This window comes from Mastigoproctus giganteus, chromosome 4 (assembly GCF_048544385.1).
Source record: "Mastigoproctus giganteus isolate SK-2022 chromosome 4, ASM4854438v1, whole genome shotgun sequence".
Lineage (NCBI taxonomy): Eukaryota > Metazoa > Arthropoda > Arachnida > Uropygi > Thelyphonidae > Mastigoproctus > Mastigoproctus giganteus.
The window spans coordinates 132,412,370-132,435,847 of NC_143578.1; the positions used below are offsets into that span (position 1 = coordinate 132,412,370).

The following is a 23,478-nucleotide window of genomic DNA, read 5'->3' on the forward strand; positions in this document are numbered from 1 at the left end:
AAAATTAAGAATCAAAGAAAAGTAACGTTCCTTTCTACCTGTAATATATGATTAGCCTTATTTGATTCTAATATTCAAGATTAACGGACTTAGGAAACTCAGGAGAATCTCACAACTACTGGATACTCACAATGAAAAGGCACTGTGGTGACAAATATCGCTTAACACTCGGGGTCGCAGCTGGAGCAGCAATTTCGGGATATAATGAAACTCTTTTCAACAGCCTCTAAGTGGGAGGGGAGAAAACTGAGATGTGGAATGAAAAGCAATAAGATAAGTTTAGTGAGGAAATGTTGGACAACATAAAACGTTTTAATTCGGAAAATTGTAGAATTGAGGAATCTGAAACAGAATAAAGGAACGCAAATGTTGCACAAGAAACTCTTCGAAAACATCGTATTTTACTCTAATCTTATATGTTAATGTGTCATATTAAGCTGTAATTAAAGAACTGTCATATACTCGAGCGCTCTTTTATTGAACGTTGTTTCATTCAGTGTTAACCCGTGACTCATTAGAGTATAAAAGGCATTATGCTTGCGTTGGAGTATGTACTTGAAAACGTCGAAGAGAAATAGTATTATCACTATCACAATCTCTCGATGCGAAACTCCACTGCAGTTTTATTTAGAACACATACCAACAAAATTAAAAACCAAACAAGAAACAACACTTAAAGAAAACGGCAACGTTTGTTTAATATACTGTACTGCAATTCCCTCTGGGAGAGTTAAACATCGAAAAAACATTGAAATATTCATTTTCATCTAGAGTAGAGGTGTCGAACACGTTACATTCTAAGCAAACAAAGAATCATTTGTAATCTCTGAACAATGTGACGAATGCGTTTTAGAGGTAGCTAAACCTTTATGTCAAGATGAATCCCACACAGTGTAAGCCGAGAACTCCTCAGTCTAACTGAACTAGCGCATACAGAAATGAAATATCGACAAGCTCAGTAAATCAAAATGATATTTACGAAACTGTCGACCTTACAAATTTAGAACAGCTACACTGTTTTTGGTGCGAATATTCAATCTAGAACACTTTGCAGAACCTTTTATTGGTTAAGCATCTTGAAACAGTACTTGAGATGAAGTTGTGTCTCGTATGAAGAAACGAATATGATGTTTGTAAAACAATTTATCGTGGAAAATAATCCATATTATTTTCACCAGATGGTATACTACCTATAGTCCATTCGGGAAAAAGTATTCTTTAGGTTAAGGTAATTTGCACAGTCAGTGACATTTATGAATCCTACAATCCGATTAACCAATATACAAGTACAGCATATAGTCCTCCGTGTATTGTTACAAATTTATTTCAGCATAATAATTCAGATGGTTCCGAGAGAATACAGGAAATATTTTCAGTTTATTTTTTAGCGATTCTTTTAATACTTCAAACCATTTCAATTTCGTTTCATATTGTGACAACCACAGACGAATGAAGAAAGAGTTCCGAATATTTGTGGCATACAAACGTGCTGAGGGATTTGCAGAATTAAATTTATTTAGAGTCAAAAACAGTTAAGACTCCTCCCACTCCCAAAATGCACTAGATATGACTGAAATTCTGGTAGGTTTTGAAGGCAATTTTCCAAAACTAATTTAATGAGAGTTAACAGATATACAATATCTACTTTAAGCGCAATCTAATTTATTAGAAGGAATATGATCAGAAATATACATAAAGTTTCGTCTACGTCAGAAAACAAACTATTGAAATATTTTTTTGTTTTATGTGGCTTCCATTTTCCAAAATTATTTTTTTTATTCGCCTCTATCCTACAAAAGGACCAGGCATTCAAAAATTAATGGGGTAACCCCATTTTAGTGGAATGCGATCTCCATTCATCATAAATACTCGGTTGATATAATCTACTAAATTTTAATGCAAAGACCAAATCAGTTTCCAGGACTATTGATTCCTTTTGATTTCAAATTTAATATTAAAAATGTAGACAAAGAAGCCAAACGGGAAGGAAAGACAATGTACACAGAAGGAAACTGGATAGCAATAGATGAAGGGCAGAGAAATCAACGGAAAGAAATATGAGATTTCAGGCACGTATTAAATATAACACTTCCGTTTAGAATGTACCAGATATTCACTCCAAGCGTGAATAAAATGATTCCATTACAATTAACCTAGTAAGTTTTTATCAAACTTGCAGACGAAGAGCAGCCGGAATTTATAGTCAGCCATACCAGTCTTAAATTTAATTAAGTTGCATGGCTCTCCTCCATGTCGGTCACTTAATTATTTTAGCCGTTTAATAGGTTTAATTATTTTAAGTATTCGCAATTATTAAATCACTCTTTCGCTCTCTCTCTCCCTCAGTAAGTGTTAAGCTGGGATATTTTCACTAGCACGCCTAACTGGCGCCTTTCCTAATGCTCTTCTTTGATTTGGGGAACCCTTCTAACATTTTCGCCATTTTCACATCAGTCCCCTGTGATTACATCCTGCCATAAATACGCCATCAATTCTTTCAGTTGGGAGGTCTGTCGCTAGGAAGAGTAAGCAAGACGACAGAGTAATTGCATATATATTGTAAGCACGAGAAGATGTATACTGGGGTCTTCCAGATCTTGACCTAATATTAAATAAAGTGTTATATCCAATATGGAGAGAGAAATGCAAAGTATAATTTTTTCTGAACGTTGTCATCTATTACCACTTACCCAGACTTTATCTTCTATACTGTCATTGAAGGTGCTGTTATTAGAATTTTTTTTATTTCAATAACTGCGCGAAGAGTATGTTCTTGTTGGTCAGTGATCAATGATTATCAGTTTTTTTTCTCTTCTCTCTCTCTCTCTCTCGTACCTCCAACAAGTAACGGAAAGCTGCGTAGACGATTTTCTGAATTCTTTTTGAATTTAAATATCCCTAGACGTGTTTGGTATTAAAACTGCCGGAATCAAGGCGAAACAGGATCATATCTTTCAGTGATAAATTGTAGTCCACATTATTTCGTACAGGTCGTTTCTATTACCAACTATAATACATGACTGCTCTTCTTGTAAAAGTGGACGCTGCTGCCTAAATAAGGACAGATGGCCACTTCAGTCATTCCACTGACAGGTTTAAATGGCTTAACCATGTTGTGGAATAAAGTTAGAATGTTAGAAGCCTTTATCTTGTATATTGTTCGTGGGAAACTTTTTTTTTTTTTTTTTTTTTACAATTCACTTTCCTGTGTGTGTGTGTATGTATGTAAGAAAATCCGAACAGCTATTGAGTTATGCACGCAAAGGACCACTTTGTATTCCGATCTATACTTTCTTTCGTGATATTTAAACTAAATACATAACTGAACAATTAAACTTTTTCATACGAGAGAGAGACTATAAGTGAAAGAAACAAACTAATTAAATTTAACCATAATTCAAGTGAAAAGGACTTCTTTTAACCAAATTATTTTCAAAGGGCAACGCACTTGGACAATTGTATGTACCGAGGTAACTATAACAAAGACAACACGTGAACTGAGCGCATATGAAGACACATTTTTTGGTAGAATTCAGTTTCACGGTGACAGTAACAGTATTTGAGGAGAAGCGCTTAATTAATGTGGTACAACGCGGTTTTCCCGAGAATAATATAGGTTTATTTTTGCAATGCCAAGAAGCATTCAGGTAAGACATCCATTCATATTCATTGCACATTACAGTGTTTTCGCAAAACAGGTGGTGTGAAGAAAAACATAACAGCAAATCGAAGGCTTTGAAATAAAATAAAAGATAAGTTGAAGAAGGGCTTTTGAGATCTGAAAAATTTCAGCGGAAGTTCTGGCAACAATGTCGGTTGTCATAATAGAGTGCAATCTAACCACGAAAAAAACATTGAAGACTCGTGCATATCGAGTTCAGGCTATGCACTGGTTGAAGAGTGTGGGTAGTATGCTGTAACTGGTTTCATTCAGCTAGGATACATGTTCTGGATAACCTGTTTTTCTCAACTGAACCTTGATTTCATTTGGACAGTTACATCAACAGTAAGAATAATCAAATATGGTGCAGAGAAAATCCTCCGGCAATATTAGGAAGGCCCTTACATTCACATAGGATTGGCGGGTAGCGAACCATCTCTCGCGCAGGATTATATAACCCATTTTCTTTAACGAGACAATGACCACCGAGGTATACCAGAACATTATTCAGCAGTTCATCTCTATGCTTAACATGGATGAACGATACTGCTGGCTCCAGCAAGGCGAAGCGACCGCATGCACATCAATGAATTGACGGAGTTCTTTGACAGCCGCCTTATTTCGTGCGGTTTACGGTCTCTTTGGTGGTCGGATCTGCCACCTCCGAATTTGTATACGTGGAGGAGCTCAAGACTTTTGCAAGCGATTACTTCAGTAACTGAAGTAAAAAACAAAAAAAAAAAAAAAAAAAACTGCATTTTTGCCATTCATGAGCATATTCTTCTTCGTAAAGTCGTATCGTAGAGTTATACATCCAGAACATACTATAAAACTTTTACTTATGTATTTCGTTTTTAAATATACATTTCGTTGTACTGCAAACTGAGTTTCATTTTAATGGGATAACCCTGTACCGTCCGAATCAGTAATTATTACTGCATAATCAGTTACAGGAAAATCATCACTGAGACAACTAAGACCCTGACACTCAACATAATAATAATGTATAGTGCGCCAGTACCTTATGTTTTATGATCAGTTTGCCTATTTTCTTCAAAATTCCGAATTCCCCGAGGATTAAACAGTGAACCCATTCCAAAGACCCGTAAAACTTAGCCACCGTTTTAAAGAATCACATGAACGTTGTTCTGGTCCCAATGGGAATCCAACTAAGGCACTCAACCTCACAGTGTGAAAGAACAATGATTATAGCAACTGTGCGAGTGCGTTACGGCTAAGGGCAGTACAATATGTAGCTAATTTAAATAAATAAGTTTTCTGTTTATACTTCTGGAGGTTCAAAAGATAGAATACAAGAAACATCACTGGTTTCAGCAGAAGCAGGGTTGAACTAAGAATACTCACAGCATGTGTACTTATGCATCCTCGTGCCTGACCACTTGGCTACGGTTCGCTCGATCATCATATTTGATGATATGAATACACTCCACAAAAAAAACTTAATTCAATTTTAATGAATTATTAATAGAGGTTCATGACCTATTCGTGATTTTTCTTAAGCACACTGAAACGTGACTGCTTCAAGTATCTTCAACTGATCGACAACCAGAAGTATGATCTCATCCTGAACCCTTTCACTGCTGGTTACATCCCTGTGAAGTAACCAGATGTGAACACCATTATTCGTAAAATATGGTCAGCACTATATCTCGTCATAGTCATATTGAGAATGCTTGAAATGCTTTCTTTGAAACTAATGGAATATGCTTACCTGAGAAATAAATTATACCTCAAAACTTCCTAATAGCTTTTGTAAATATGCGTCGCCATAATCTTGATCTTTACAGAATCTTAAGTGGGAAAAAGTATTAACCAAGCCTTAATATTCTAAAGGAATCTCGAATTGGCTTTCTGGACTCCGAATAATCTCAATCGCCTCATTCTATGGTCTCATCTGTTTTATAGATTTGTTTATATACTTGAATCCATATAAAAATTTTCCTAGATGGACTTCCTAATCTAGAATATCCACTCTTCATTCTCTTTTGGCTCTAAATATTTCCTTTCTTTATCGCTCTCCCATCGCTACAAATCACTCAGAACTTGTTGACTTCTCCTGGACAGTTAACTGTCCTTTTTCTGTTATTTGCTTTTGGAACTTAACTGTTTTTAATATTCTGCAGGAATATTGCGGCTTTTGCTATTACTGATAACGTCACACGAACTGTTCCTTAAATTTTATAATTCAACCGATTATTGAAGCTGAATAGAAATATTTTGACACCGTTACCCGACTTGCGAGAATTGAGGTGATTGAATTTCTCACAGCACAGATCATCCATGATGGCTTACAACGTTCAAAGTGCTTCTTGAGGACTATTCATGATCAACAATGTCAGGCAGAAGTAAATCAAGTCGGAAGTATTCAAAAGGGTGAAGCAGTAAACGCTTCTTTCAGCCCCTCCACACAATACTAGCCCAGTTAATGAGCACATCGAAAACGACCAACTCTAACTTGAGAAATTATTTAAAGCTGAAAATTGGCATCCTACTCGTAGATTAAAACTTACTCGTATTGAAGAAGACTTATGCAGTACTAAGATAAATGCCATTCTTTACAGGTGAACAAAAAGGAAAAGTTATTAAAATTATAACAAATTTTTTTTAAAAAAAAAACCGCCTTCAGAAACCGTGCCAATTTTTAATGAAAATCACATTTTAAATAATACATAGATTAGTTAAAGAAGTAAAACCATACCTTGTCATTTATCTGCAATGTATAGATCTGCATAAATTATAAATATCACGGCGGAATTTATTTTGGGACTGCGAAGTTCTTCTTGTGATATTTCACGCAATCTGAAAAATTACCACTATCAATCCATCTCGACGTAAAGCAACGTGTATAAACTTTTATAAATATATACATTCTTAATAATAACAATAACATCAAGTATCACTACTTGTTTTGATATCATTAGAAGGCAAAATATAAATTTTTATTATTAGCGCAATTCTTCCAGGTACGAGTAGTTCTACAGGAAACATCACACAAGTTAAGAATTTTAATAAGACTCTGAACTGAAAAATCCCTAAATTATAAACAATGTTTGACGAGGAATATGAGCGCTTTATTATACTGCCTGAATCGCATAACATGAAGAAAAGATGGAAGAACATTATATGTGGTTTAATAAAGACTTCTCTTCTCCAATTCAAACAATAATTGATCACTCTTGTGTTTACCCAAGTCTAACACATTGTTAAACAACTGCAACCTATGCAATCTAAATGCTAATTCACTCTTGATGTTAATTTCAGTTAAAATGGGTTTAATATTGCCGCAGTTGAGTGTTTTTTTTTTCTTTTCGGGGAAGGTGGAGGTTACTAGATGTCTCACTGTATAAGCCAAAATGTGAGAGCCAAGTCAAGACATAATTATGCTTCAGTGAAGTTGGTCCAAAAATCAGCTTAAAGCAAAGGTAGTATAAATGTAGTTCGCCCTTCAGAAATGTATTAATTACAGAAAAAAAAACCAACCTGACAAATATTCCATATTAATGATTCATTCACTTTTTCGTTTGTCCCCCATATGTCCTTGTTTTCTTTTAAACAAGGACATATGGGGAACATGTTCCCTACCCCAACAGTTTGTATTCCGCGGCTTATGTTTCCTAGCATTTCCCACCTCTCCATAGCTGCTTTTTCCGATTAGCACAATTCATTCTCTAAATGAATAACCCCTTCAAACTGAGACAACACAGTAGTCATTAGTTTTATATCGTATATACACTATTTGAAGCATGAATCCCCCTTCCCCCCACGTTTTCTGTGAGTGCAAGACCCATGCAATTCTTTATGTTGCGATGACAATTAAATTGGCCAGAATGTCATAAAAAGACCATAAAATATTTTCTAACCACACGGGAATCGAACACATGCCTTAGCCATTGAGCTAGTGGGGAGGGATAATTTGGGCTAATTCTGATCGAATATCAAGGTGTTTTTTTTTTTTTTTTTTTTTTTCCTTCAGGTCCCTGACCTATTCGTGATTTTTCTTAAGCACACTGAAACGTGACTGTTTCAAGTATCTTCAACTGATCGACAACCAGAAGTATGATCTCATCCTGAACCCTTTCACTGCTGGTTACATCCCTGTGAAGTAACCAGATGTGAACACCATTATTCGTAAAATATGGTCAGCACTATATCTCGTCATAGTCGTATTGAGAATGCTTTCTTTCTTTTTCCGGAGATGCAGCGCTTTCTTCCAACTAGTTCCGAAATCTCTGCAAGGGACTAATAAATGCCCTCGCGGAGCAGTAGACATTGCCATCCTGAGTTTCTTGAAAGTGCCAGTATTGTGGTGTAAGCATTGCTGTTGAGGGAAGGGGAATTAGGACCACCCGCCCATATAAACAACACAGTCATAAAAAAAAGTGCCAAACTCATAGAAACAATACAAATGAATTGACGAAAACTGCATTATTTTACTCGCCGTACAAGTAAAGGAGGGAATGTGAACTTAATTAATTTCTCTACATTTCTTGAATGTATTAATTCATGAAATCTTTTACCAGTATCTACAGAAAACAAACAACAGTTTAGCGAAATTCTTTTTCAGTTTTGCGACTTAGGGTCAAGGTAACCGACTCCGTCATTTTGATGATGATAATAATAATTGACAATGTACTGGACGAGACTAAACACCAAGTGGTTGGAACGATTCCAGGATGTTCAGGTCATCGAAGAGCGAATAGCGGACCAGAAAAGGACCATCGTAAAGAACCCGATAGCTCCTACAATCTTGAAAAAAAATAATAATCAAGCAGTAAGTGCACGACCAACTACAAAGAACATGGACAACATGGAACCAGAGGAGGAAGGAAAAATCAAGTAAAAATACAAACCAGAACAGCTCATTCTGGATCTTATGACCTCATCGGCTGAAGGAGCAGATGAGGTCATAAGATCCAGAATGAGAGATAAGTGGAAGAAGGCCCTGACAGAATTAGAAGGAATGGACCCGATAAAGACCCACGCCGTGCTAAAACAAAGGGCCCAAATAGAATCTTGTGGGAAGTCACAGACCACCTCAATCGGAAAAAAAATACCACATTATCTCAAGCAACGGTGCAACTCTGGAGGTCATCCACACAGCCGTATACTGTGCTGCTGTGGCAGCTACTATTATCAATGGAAGAGAAACAAAGACACCAACAGCAGCAGAAGAAACAAAAAAAAAAAACAAGGAACCGCTTGGGAAAGAAGGTTTCAGCAGAAGATAGGAGAATTAAGGGTCAAAATAGGAATGATCCAGTATCAACTTCTTACTCCTGTTAACCAAATCCACAGCAAACACGAGACCAAAAATCAGAGAATAGAAGAATACTTAAGCATACTGAAGCAGAACTTCCTCGCACTCAGCAAGAGACTACGCGGATACAAATAGAGCTTCCAAAATAAAATAAACAACCAAAGCTTCGATGAAAACCGAAGAGCCTTCTACATGAGTACCAAACAACAGTATCGGAAAGACGGCAACGGATCACCTGAGCGTAAGACGATCGAGGAGTTCTGGGACAACATATGGAGAAGTGAAGTAAGACATAACAGCCGAACCATCCTGGACAGAACTAGAACGAAAGAAAACCAAGGACATACAAGAGATGACAGAATGGGAGATTCGGGAAGAAGAAGTACAACAGTCGATTAGGAAGTCCCAAAACTGGCAAATCCCAGGAATACATGACTTCCACAATTACTGGTACAAGAAGTTCACTTGAACACACGAGCACCTAGCAGAGCAGTTCACCTGAATGATAAGTCATCCAGAGACAATCTCAGAGTTTTTTTCTCAAAGAATCACATATCTGAAGGCCAAAGACCAAGATACAAGAAACCCCAGTGAAATACAGGCCGATCACCTGTCTCCCAAAGATGTACAAAATCGTGACCAGCTGCATAACCAAGAAGATATCAGACCACCTGGAGAGCCAGAACGTCATGGCTGTCAGCACAAAGGATGCAAGCGGATGAGCAAAGGATACAAGAAGAAACTGACCATTTATGTCACAGTTATAGAGCAAGCCTATAAGAAGCGCCGCAACCTATACACTGCCTACATCGATTACCGCAAGGCTCCATGCCTCATAGCTGGCTAACAGAGACGCTAAAGATCTACAAAGTCAATCCGACATTCACAAACTTCCCAGAAGCACCCATGGCGAAACAGAATACCACCATCACGGTTAAGAACATCGCAACCAGACCGATCCCCATCAGGAAAGAAATCTTTCAGGGAGATTCCCTGAGCCCACTGTGGTTCTGTCTAGCACTCAGCCAGTGACTTAGCAATCGAAACTAGTCAACGGGAATGACATATCGAGCATTTTTTAGATATTCTGGAATCCCAACTGGGAAGAACTTCTATAAATGATTCATCTATCTCTTCATCCTACCAGAATTTGAATGACTAACTCTTGTGAAAATACCTTTCTGCCATGTCCCTTGCCAACAATTAAACCAAATAACTTATGCCTTACTACAGCATCAAAAGATGCAATTACTGTATTCTATATGAACGCACGCAGTCTTGTAAAACATAATGATGAAATCCTCGCTCAACTGACATCATGGATGTCTCCATCCAGACCTGATGGTTTTTACTGAGACCTGGTTCTCCCCTGAAGTTTCAGTCCGATTTCAAGACTATGCTCTCTTTCACAGTTGCAGATGTGATTCTAAAGGGGGTGGAGTTGCTATTTAGTTCACAATCATCTGCGATGCTCTGCCTTTCCTATCACAAATCTGCCTGATCAAGCTTGTGAAATCACTTTTATCCGCATTGCTTCTCTGGTGATTGGGTGTCTATACCGACCTCCCTCAGCTTCAGTCAACAGTTTTCTTGTAACTCTTGACAATATTCTATCTCACTTCACAAGCAAATCCCTTAGTCTTCTGCTGATGGGAGACTTTAATATTAACATACTTCAAAGCTCTTCCTCTCAAGTGCAAGACCTCCTAGATGTCATTTCTTCCAATGGTTTTTCTCTTCTGACTGACGGAATTATCCCGACTAGAATGGGAGAGTCCCACAATTCCCTTCTTGACTTCGCAATTGGGGAATGCTCACTAAACTATGCAGTACTGGATGCAACCATTTCTGATCATCGTCCCATCTTAATGGTAATTGAAAATGAAGAAATTGTGGAAGAGATCATGCACACTTACAGATCTGCGACTCCACTCTCTCTCAATCAGCTCTGTTATGATCTCCAGCAGTCTTCGTGGGATGGAGTGGCTGCCACAGATGATCCTGAAATTGCGACGAACTTCTTCTTTGAGCATATCCTAAATAGTTACGAAAAACGCGCGTCATACATCAGGATCCCAGGGAATAAAAAGACCACTAGGCCAAGATGGAAATTATGCCCATTTATGTCAAACAAAATTTGTAACATGCTAAAGAAAAGGGACAAACTTGCAAGAATTGCTAGAGAAACAGGAAAGGAGGCGGATAAAAACAAATACACAACGTAGAAACAAAGTCACCGACAGTATTAGGTCGGAGAAAAGGAAATATTATAGTTCCCAACTTAAAGGCGTCATTACAAGCAAGGAAAGGTGGACAGTCTTGGACAAGCTACTACCTGGAAGAAAAACGAAATCACAGAGCTACTTTGGAGATGTAGTTGAGAACGAGGTACTCATTTCGGATGACCAGGAAAAAGCCGTAGCATTCCGTAATCACTTTATCTCAAGCGTGAATAACCTTTTTAAAGACGAAGTTGACTCTAGAGATAATGCAAAGAGAGAATCTGTCAAGCACTCAATGAGGAGCTCTTTTTTCCTCGCTCCGCTCTCAGATCAAGAGATTTTAGAAGGCAGGACATAAATAAAAAGAAAAGGGAGCCCCTGGCTTTGATGAAATATCTCCTGCTCTGCTGAAAAAGGTCCTTAACTCAATTCTAATCACTGAAGTATATTTACAATCTTTCCGTTCAATCTGGTAAATTCCCGTCTCAATTCAAAAAAGCAGTCATTGTTCCTGTTCCTAAGGGGAAAAATTGTAACTCTATCAACAATTTTCGTCCAATAGCTCTACTGTCAGTTTTTGCAAAATTATTCGAAAAAATTCTTCACGGCAGACTCATGGGCTTCCTGGAAGTCAATCAGCTTATCCATCAACAACAGTAGGCTTATCGTTCAAAAAGATCCACTGACCTGGCAATTGACTTCTGCTCCAGGATCACGGACTGTCTTGAAAAGGGTCACTATGCAATAGCACTGTTTCTAGACCTATCAAAAGCTTTTGACTGCATAAATAATATCCTACTCAACAAGCTCAACAATCTTGGCTTGAGAGGAAAAATTAACCTTCTCCTTGATAGGCCATTTGTCGTTAAAACAAACGAGTCTTTTTTCAGACATTTCTTATTTCTTCAGGGGAGTACCTCAAGGCTCACTTCTCGGACCTATCCTATTTGTTCTTTACATTAATGAATTTCTCTCTCATCTTCCCACCTAATAGCGTATGCCAATGACATTTCCATTCTAATCACTGATAAAGACCCTAACCAACTTCAATGCAAGATCTCTGCCCTGCTCTCTGAAATGCATAGTTGGCTTCAAAAGAATCAGCTGATACTAAACCCAGAAAAATCCAAATATATGGTGTTTAGGACGAAAAATAAACCATTAAATATTGATTTCGAAATAACATACAAAGGAAACAACTGGAAAGGGTGAATGATACCAAGTTTCTAGGAATCTGGCTAGATGACAAGCTGAGTTGGGATAAACAAATGATCACCTTACGAAAGAAAACTTCGTCACTAGCAGGAATACTCGCCCGAGCCTCTGCCTGGGTACCTCCTTCCCTTCTCAGACTAGTATTCCTTTCCTTAATACAGCCTCACTTCACATATGGAATCATCTCATGGGGTACGACCAGTCAATATAACCTTACGAGAATCAATTCAATTGTCAATCGATGTGTTCGTTCAATTTTGGGCCTTCCCTGGAATGCATCGGTGACTTCGAGATATAAGGAAGCGAGACTCTTAAGCATCTACCAACAGATACAAAAAGCTGAGGCGGTCTTTGTCTACAATGCTTTGAAAACACCGAACTTTCCTCCTCTCTTCAGATCCTTTTTTATAACAATAGAAGAAGAAGGAATAAGATATAATTTAAGAAATGAAGCGAACCTGAAGGTTCCGCTTTTCAGAAAAGCCATAGGCCAGAAAATTATAAAATACAGAGGCGCAAAAACCTGGAATAATCTTCCTGAAAACATCAAAAATGCCATTTCACTAAACAAGTTCAAGAAGCTCCTGACTGAACACATCACCAGGGATGTCTGATCTAAATCACCTTCCACTCAACTCCTGAACTTTCCACAATGCATACCAGTTTGGAAATTGTGTAAACAGGTTGAAGGAATAGCTGTCAAAAAGCTTGTAACACTCTACGCAATTATTTCATACTTGTTATTGTAAAAGTACTCACAATGTAATTATAAGTACTGTTGTTAACCACGCGACATGTGTGGTTGGTTTACGTAGTCTCTGTAATGGAATGTAGAAACATGTCCGATTCATGATGTATCTGTTTTTATTGTTATCTTTTTCAAAAGGGAACACCCCCTAAAAAGCCTCTGGCTTATGTGTTCTCCCTCCCTTCTTGCTGTTATCTCCCAACAATTGTAACACAAAATAGGGATAAATAAATTATCAAATTATCACTGAACCTGCTGTCCACCATGCTCAGCAACAGCAAGTATGGATATATCCTCAAAAAAGGAAGGAAAAACCTATACAACTCTCTCCCAGCTAATGGAGAACAACAACCGAGAAGCAGTTACAGGGGCTTGGTCTAGACAAATGCAAGCCCGATGGATTACATCAAGGGAAATTAGTCGGCCGAAACAATCAGCTGAAGACTGGTAAAGGGATCGAAACTATGACAGGGGAGAAGGCCTAAAAATACCTGGGAATGATGCAGACTCACCAGTTAGAGCATAACACCAAGGCCGAAAAACACCTTCAGAGACTTAGAAGCCTGCCCAAAGCAAAGCCGAACGGAGGGAACGGAGTTACCATAAACACCTAAACAGTCCCAGTGCTAACATAATTCATCGGGATCACAGATTGGACTAACAACGACCTAGTTGGCCTAGAGCACCGGTTACTAACAGTTAATTAGGGAGCGAATTATAGGGTATATAACCTCCCAGGAATGGAAGTTATATACCCTACTGACTAGCAACAGGCATGTAGCTCTAAATAATCACTATTTTGCAGGATGAAAACCCAAACACTCGAAGTATGGCTTAGTACCACTAATTGAGATATCTTACTTTAAAACTAAGGAAAAAACTAAAGGAAAAGGTTCAATAGTTGGAGTAAGTAACCCTCAAATGCCAAATGAACAGCACACTCCAATTTCTCACGGTGATCTTAGAAATGCTTGCAATGTTATGCAGTAGTTTCGAATTAGGTGGAAGGTCTGATTCTTGTGGGAAAGCATCAGGAAGCACCTGTTCGGAAAGGTATTGTTTCATTTTTATGACGCTGTTTGATCGAAATTAGTTATGTATCTGGAGCAGAGGCGTTAAAATATGTTAGTAATGTGAAAAGAAAACTAAAATGGGATGCATCTTATGAAACTATAAAAATATTATAAATTGGAAAAACGAAAAAAAAACTAAATTTCTAAGATGCTATAATTGCTGTTTCAGCTAGAGCAAATCCAGAAAACGAATATAAAATTCTTCTAAGTGACTTGAACATTGCTGTCCGAGGTGGTACCATTCGCAAAACCATTTTGGACTTTAAATTTCAATTATTTAGCACCTTTACCTAGAGGTTGGAAGTTTAAGATTTTACTAACTACAAATACTTCAGTTATAGAGTTCAAGTTCATTCAATACGCAATACCATGGTTAGGTTTGGTCATTACCCTATTCCGCTACTGGGTAAAGGAAGAAAGTCCTATGTCTGTTGAATATCCTATTTTTCTGATCTTTTGAGATAAATGATACAGAAAAATTAAATAAAGTAAGGTAATTGTACGTTTTCAAAGACTTAGTAGTATTACATTTGTCATAAAACACAGTAATAAATATAAATGGTACCAAATTTGACTATCTTTTCTATTAAAAGTAAAAACAAAGAAAAGCGAGGTCAATCTTTTTAAATCAGCCAAACAGTACAATGGATAAAGAGAATGTAAGAAGAATAACTTGGGAAACTGCAACATTTCGCGTGTGGCATTTTCGCTTCAGTTAAAATAATTAATAGGCTTTCATTCATTTCCCACATGCAACACCCTTGACGGTTCCTTCAGATTGCTCTTTCATTATAAGCGCTTTTGTTTATGTGAAGGTCTCATTTATTCACATATATTTTAATTTTATTTAAATCTGTTTCAGGCATAACTTCTAAGAACGGCAGAACTTTATATACATTTTAAGTGGGTTATCCATGCTGGCTGTTTCTGTTTTGTGAATGAAGAAAAAAAAAGGTGTGGGGGAAGGGGTTTAAGAACATCTATCATATCTTGTTTTCAGGGCTGCAAGAATGATCACAAAGATTGCGAAACAGATATTAACCCAAAATATTTGAAAGGGCAAATGAAGCTAATAATACAAACAAAAAAAAACCGATTTTTTTCCCCCTTCTTATTCGCCGTGGAGTTTGTCGGTCTCAGGTGATGGGTTTATGCCAGAAACTCTGCTTCTTTACCCAAAAAAAAAAAAAAAAAGCCAAACCGATCGCAGAACACGTGCATCCATTTACGCCTTATGGTCTTAGTTACTTTTGCAGTTTTTTGTTGTTTTATGGCGCACCGGCATCTTAGTCCACATTGCGCCAGTTTATTAATATCTGTACGAGTGTATTTAAGGACCTATTTGCATGCTGAACGGTCTAAAACCAGTATACTGCCATGAAAGATTCAATGGCCTTAGCAGAAAATCTAAAACACGCAAATCTCCAGTGGGATGGAAGCGGTAATCATCATATAAAAAAAGAATTTTATCTGATTTACAAAGATTTTATATTGTAAGTCTTGTTGGCCATATACATCGAAAGGAAATTTGAAAAATAATAATCAATCGTGACAATTGGTAGTGTTCCAATACATTTTTGATAAAGTGTCCAATGTCTAATGGATAATAATAGCAATCTATTCTTCTGAAGATTAAAAGGTACGAAAACTGCTGTTGTCCGGTTGTGTTGAAAATTGTTGTTGTCAATTATATTTTAACATAATAATGCACCGCACTATTGCCTATTCAAAGAAAAAAGTCTACCAAATTCAACTTCAGAAAATGAAAATCATCACAGCTCCAAACTTCCAGAACATCTGTCAATGAAGAACTCTTGATCTTTTCTGAAGGCTTCTTCCAATTTGTCGCGCTACTTCCAAAAAAAAAAAAAAAACCACCCTCATTAGGCATTTTTTGCCTTCCCAAATGGCAGTATTATTTTCCTGTAACAAGCGATATCGACGAATAACCTTTGATCACGTTACCACCATCACCAATATTGTTAAATCACTATAGAAGAAATACTTAATATCTATGATCTGAAGGATGCTTTTATACCTACTTCCGGGTGGAAGTTTGTTTGCATAAATTGGGCAGTAATAGAAGGTTAACAGTGTTTCTAACTGAAAGCTGTTAAAAAGTCGCTGATGCTGGTATATGCATTTCTCCAGATAGTTAATGTTCATTTAGTCTATATAACATCGTCTAAGGGATTTATATAATCGACAGTACTCCATAAAAATAGACTTGAATGCTTGTTATCATTAGCATATATAATAAGTTTGTATCATATGTTTGTACAGCATATAACTTTGATTCTGCACAACTCATGTACCTTGAGGGGAATGTTTTTTAATTTTTTTTTCCCCATTTTGTGTGAAACACCTGGGCGACAACTGTGAAGGATAAGTTGTACATGCCATTATGTGTGTATTAAGAATTACACTGGATTTAATATCATTTCCACAAGAATCATAATTGACTCCAAGTACCGCACAGAGGCTGTTTAATTCAAGGTATCGCGTAATAATGAATACTCAGAAGAAATTCAAAAATGTAAATATCTCGAATAGATGACATGTAGTAATGAGAAATGTAATGAAATTCGTTCAAATGCTATCTATGATATTAGTGCTTCTTCAAAATTCTCGATAACCTCATTTTTCAGCTAACATAATCGATGATAATTTGAAAATAGTTTTTCATCGCCACGTACAAAGATGTACCAAAAGTGCTACGTTTAATTCTATCAAATATAATCATCTGCTGATAATAACTTACCTGTATTTGATATTTAGGTTATATAAAGTGCGCCCTAATTATCGTGTGTTATTTAATTTAAGCAGCTGTTATTGATATTAAGAAAAGTCTACTGCAGAAAACTAAAAGCAATTAATTACCAGTTCTAAGAAAGGAAGCAGCAATGCTAAAGCAATTTCAGTAGGATGGGATACATAAACTGCGACCAAATCTTAGAAGTTTATCGAACAGTCTATGATTATCTCTGGAACAATGGAGTGGAGCGACATTTCGTGTTGTTTTGTCTAACAACCTTCCTCGTGATGGTTGAGAGAAAAAAAATGGACAACGTAAGGTAAAATTCGTGTAAGGCCAAAGCTTATATCCAATCTCTCGTGTTAGAATTTGCACAATATAAAATGTTAATTTTTGTCAGGTGTATAAGAGAAGAAGTAAAATGCCTTAAATTAACTACTCTCACCACTAAAGTAAATATTGAAGTTGCATATAAGTCGGCCTAAGACCATAATTTCACACAAGCACGCACATATTCAGAAATTATCCTATGTCAGTATCAATAATGTGCCCACATTTTTCAATAAATGCCCTTATGTCCCGTAATGCAATCCACTGAAGCTAACAGATATTTGATTTACTGCAGTCAAGGAATAATAACGTCCAAATCTTTCAGTAAATTTAAGTTAGTTCGGTTGTTTCGGATTACAAAACAGCAACTTAGCCCGTAATGCGACTGTGTTATGTCTTTAAATTACATATATAAATCGCAGTTTCCTGGTGGAAAAATCCTATTATCTCTGCGAGAGACCACCTATCTGGGCAACGATAATAAGCGATTTGTAGAATTGACAGGATCTGTTGGTGTATTTCCTTGTTCCTCCAAGGAGAAGAAAGTCCACGAAATGGGACAAAAATTAACTAATTTTATCAGGATGGATAAACCAACAAACCTTTAAATCAACAACTTGCGAGTAAAATGGAGGGAGTGTATTATGACAGCAACCGAAATATTTCTCAAACCATGGTATACAGCTGTCTTCCGTAATCCCGTAGCCCGAAGAGTACAGATGGTGCATGCAGGAGCAAAACAATGCAAACCAGTTTGTCTCCCGTGGTGCTGTAGAAGTTCAGTATTGATGATTTATAAACCACTGCTTTCATCAAATTATCGCTGTTGAATATTTCATATTTGCGAAGACTTCCAGCATGGATTTTTTTAAACTATACTTCGGTTTCTCTCCTGAAGCAGCTTATTGATCTGGATACGGTTTTGTCTCTTCTAACCTTAAATTATACCCTTAAAAATTTTTAACAGTTTAGTGATAAATCAGTCGTAGTAAAAAAAAAAAAAAGTTTGCTTATTTATTCATTCAATCTGAAACCTGTAGTTACAAAATGAACCATAAATACTCGCCCCCGGAAACAATAATAATATGCTAAAAAAGATGGGGGGGGGGCTTTGTCTTACTCCTGCTGAGGTTGTCTTTATATCATATTTTAAATATGTTTATTAATAATTACTGAATCAGAATTTCAGTTAAATATGCAAGGCAAAAAAAACAAAAGTGGAACACTGATAATTGTGTTCCACTTTGGTTTTTTGTTTGACAAAGTGAAATTGATAATTTCTGTCCGCAGGAACTTGTCTCGCTCATCAGTGGGCATCCAATTCCTCTCAGGACCTTATGCTTAGCGCTCTTCACCACCTTCTCCAGAGTTAATTGGCCTCAGAAACAGGTATAGGGGCTTCAGAAGATTTTTATCATATACTTTCATCCCGCAAATTAGCAAAAATGGATCCGTGTAGAAACACTATGAACGGTATTTGGAAATGGCTTATGAAATCAAGAACAAAAGATTTTGTTGGAGAACTGCTATAATATCTAAAAATCATCAGTATGAAATAAATAGATCATAAATGAACAAAACTTTTCCATGTTTTCTAGGAAAAAAGCAATCTTCAGAATGCTAATGATACCTACAGCTATTTCATAAACGTACATAAATACTGTCATATAATCATATCCCTCTTGAAAAAAATTTATGCGTTTATCACCATGTACTGTTCAATCGTGAAATATCTCTAGGCACTACCATGATCAAAATATCGATCGCTCTGCTGCTAAGCTTCGGCTCACCAATGATACAGAAAACCGCCTTATGCTTTCGATGGTAAGCTACCAGAATTTTTTTTTCCTAGCAACACTGCGGCAGTTTCATAGGGCTCCACAAGTCCCCAATAGGGAAAAACGCCGTAAGATCCAAGGAAGAGGGGCTCTGGACAACACATCAAAGACGGGGTCTCCGCTATCATCCATCTCCATAAGCCCTTGTTAACTTCACTACAGGAATCTTTATCCCATTTGGATTGAAATGTAAAAGTGAAATGAATGACCATACGTAGCAGCATTGTTTTCTTTTAATAGTTAAAAACATAAAAGTTAGTTACACTTTTGGAATTACCAGTATACCACGTGAGTACACCGACATTCTGTACAGACAAAAATGAACAGCAGAGCAACCATTTGAAGAGACTGATGAATACAATAGGTATTGACTAGTGCCTTAGCCTTTGAGTTAAATCATGCTATACTGACCTGAAATAAAGATTCCAAAATCTTACTCTGATTTTATTTTTTACAATTCTGTTTGTACTTTGTAATTATTGTATTTCTGATAATCTCAAAATTAAATTTAGTATATTTTATACCAGGCATGGTTTTTCTACATTTATAAAAAAGGTATTTTCATGATGTATTTTAGGTTCTATCTTTCTAAATGTTATGGTATTTTACAACTTAATTCATATTAAATTATTATAAAGTGACAAGTCAAAATAGGGATAGAAATATTACCAACAGGGTTAGCAGTAACATGCATAAACAATATCGTTATTATCTTCCCTTTGTACTAAATAACCAATCATAAAATCAATTCACTTTTCGTACGTAGCTGGTAGATATAAATTGAAATTCTTAAAGCTGAAAAATGGCCGTTTTTGACTTATGTCACTTTTCTTGTAGGGTCCAATAATATACATGAACATTTGGGACCTCGCTCTCTCTTTCTATTCGAAAAATATGCAGTTCTGGGATGTCTTCTGAACACGCGCATTACTTATAAATTTCACATAGTTCAATAAATATTGGAAGTACAATACGTTTAGAAGTTGGCGTTACTTGAAAACTCTCGGATATACACCGCAGAAAAGGGAATTAGCACTTTTTCTTCTGCCTCGAAAATAATAATTAATGCAATTACTAGAGAACACTCCAAGAGTCTCCTATCTGATTAACATACCTTGTAAGTGATGCGTATGTAAAAATATTTAGCAGTCGATCTGAAGTTGAAAGTTGACCACTTATTTTAAACAACAACGTAAGAAAAACTAGAATAGCAAAGAGAAAGCTAAGCAAATCACTTCTTAAATAAATAAAATTACAGGGAACAAATAAAATTTCTCTTATTTATATTTTAATCAAGACTCTTAATTTCTGCTTTCCAAATTCACGTTGTAACGAATTGAACTCGTTTTGCATTCAATCTTCAAAAATGAACAGCTTTATTATGAGAAATTACTGAGAAGTCCAAACAAATCAACAAACACATCGAGATAATTCACTTTACAGTATATTGCGCTTCACTAAAATGATAAAAGTAAACACCAAACATTGTTAACGTTTGTAGTAAGGAATGGGCAGATTCATGATAATAGAGAAATGTTTCCTCTCAACGTGTTTGGAGTATAAATACTAGGCTTTTAGGTTTAATTTTTGATGTCAATTATACGGTTCTAGAACAGCAGTATTTATTGTTCACAGCGAACACAGAACTTGAAATTTACCATGGATGAGTGCCATTTCAAGAAGGTTGTTCTGAAGTATTTGTTTGCAGAAAGGGAAGCAAGCAGTCTCGCTAATTAGCGAAATTGATCATTTCGCGAATTAATCGAAAATTCAAGAGAAAATGTACACATTATTAGCAGCATAATAATTATTAATATTTAATTATAAAGCAGTCAGATATTTTCTAATTCACACGAGGTTGAGATTTTGCTGTCGTTTTACAAAGGGCAAAATATGACAAAAACAAGCTTCGAGTAATAACACTTCCTTTCAAAAGTATTCGAACACTCTTCTAAGAAGAGTTAACCGCACGAGCAGTTTACTTTTAGAAGAAAAGTTGCCCTCTCAGTAGTTTGCCACACTAAATCGTTGGTTTTCTTTGCCTATCAAGAGTGACACAATAGTTAAACCACGACAAGACTGTAGGTCAAGCAAGTGACGGAAAGGAATTAATTGGAGAGCTCTGAAAAAGGACAGTTACATAATTTCCCAAAGATGCACTAAAAATCTGACATCGAGGTTTCAAACAGCCACAGAACTATTCTTAAGTGCTTGTACTGCTCTTGAGTTACAGAGGCTTGGTTTTTAAGGGAGAGTTCAGCTCACTATCCCCGCATCACCGACCAACGCCAAACGTTTGAATTCTTGCATTTCCCATCAATTACGGACCCGGAAAAAAAAAAGTCCTAGGAGCTAGAATCGTACTTAGGTGTTCAGGTCGTTCATGTAAATATCTATGCACTGATGGTCGGTTGGTTTGCCAGTTTCATGAATAAAAACTATCCAGTAAGAGACCGAGATCGAACAAACTCGGTCCCGGTGTGAAAAAGTAGTCATAAAAATTCATCCAATCGTAATAAGAAGCATTTCTAAACTTCAGCCGAAGACGGGATTCATCGTAAAACTCGTGCACTGAGACGCCAACACTGCGCAAGAAAACAATGCACTGTTTATTGCACTACCCGAGAAGACTTGGATTTGGAGAAAGTCCAGAGATCTCTACCTATCATCCATCCTCCCAACGTTGAAATTTGGAGGAGGAAACTTCATGCAGTGAGGCCGCAGGAATAGATCCATGATTTTCAGTCTCAGACCTGAAAATCCTAAATGTAAGTCATACTCTAACGTCTTTATGGAACTGCTGTACCCATTGGTGTTCCAAAAAGACAATGCTGCGCTCCATAAAAGCAAATTTGTGTGCAGTTAATTTGGGGAGGGGAGGAAGTCAGCCCCAGATTACTTAGGAACGCCAAAAGTTGATCGGAGCCGTGTATTCCCATCAATTGTGGACTCTGCTATAATGAAAAGAGGCCTAATGAGAGATCCGATGAGTCGTTCCATAGGACCTCTAGTTCGAACGGATGTGATGACCTCATGAAGTGGTCGAAAGTCTTGCATAAGGAATCAATCGCCATTTAAGTCAAAGGTGAATACAGTTTATTAATTTCTTTAAAACAAAACGTTCATTTTCTTCGAAATTACTGGTGTTGAAATACTTCTGAATAAGCAATGAATAAGGTTTGCTGGTGAAAGTATCTTTCGTACATTTTAAGCAGCTGTCTCCAAACTGTTGGCAGCTGATAGCTGTTATACGCAATTTCTGCCTGTAGCTGGCTCTACTTTTAAACATTTGGTTCTATGATTAAAATATCAGATCCTCAACAGTATTAATCGACGTTCCACTCTCATTTTTATTTCTGGTCTGCTTAAGAAGAAAATCGAAGACCATGGTCCTACACAGTGTATAATACAATGGAAGGTTGCAATGCCAAACCTGACACATGGGAAATTCAGAGTTATGCCAAGAAAATGAGCGATGATTTCTGATTATATGAATTTATATTATATCAGTACAAACGGATATAAACTGCATTCACAAAATATTTGATTAAATTGCTTCTTATCAGTGTAACTCTTAAAAAAAAACTAAATAATGCAAGGACCACAAAATAAATAACACCGTTAAGATTGTCTATTTTCAGATAACACCGGAAACAAAGAAATGGAGTTTTTGGATGGATCACGACGTGTTTACAGATATAAAATACAAGGGAAAAACGAAAAACGCTTTAAGTTTGCGTGCTCAAAGTATATCTAGATGAAAGAAATGCCTTATTGGATCACTATCTGGAATTTATAGCTATAATTTTGCATGACAGAACTGTTCTGTTTGTGAAAATATCAAGGAAGGTCCATCATGGGTTACGCTTCAGTATATACACCGCCGGATAGCATCTGTTAAGAATCTGGAATCCAAGCAAAGTCTGAGTTTCAGCAAGCATTTTATCATTGGTGCTGTTTTTAAAGTGAGAAGTTTGGACAACGCAGCATTTGTTCTCGATTCAAAATACGTGTGTTATCATAATAACAAATACGGTATCAACATTCCAGTAAATCGCGTGGATTTTGGAGATGAAGTAATCATTTCCATCACCTTCATCACAACAGGATTAAAGAAAACAAAGTATAGATGAAAACTGCCCAGTCCCTCAAACTGGCACCCAAATCTATTTACATTCAAGAATCGTTAAGAATATTTTACTAAATTTGATAAACACAACGTACTTATTTTGATGAAATATTCGTGAATTTTCACTTGGAAAGGGTTGGGGAAACGGATTTCGAAAGAGGAATCTAAAACATATGGTGGCTGTTCTCGGCTATTTCTTTTGCCTGTAAATTTGTACAGCAACATAAGT

The 23,478-nt window shown here is 36.6% G+C and overlaps 1 long non-coding RNA gene across 2 annotated transcripts in view; it reads right to left on the minus strand.

Moving 5' to 3' along the window:
• LOC150087070 (uncharacterized) overlaps positions 1-23,478 on the minus strand; it is a 442,591-nt gene that overhangs the window by 131,327 nt on the left and 287,786 nt on the right. Inside the window, exon 3 of one of the 2 annotated variants that reach the window (XR_016546868.1) lies at positions 6,387-6,481. The exons of the other annotated variant lie outside the window; for it this stretch is intronic. This is a non-coding gene — a long non-coding RNA (uncharacterized LOC150087070). Of the gene's footprint in view, positions 1-6,386; positions 6,482-23,478 lie in introns of those variants that run through there. 2 annotated transcript variants of the gene reach the window in all.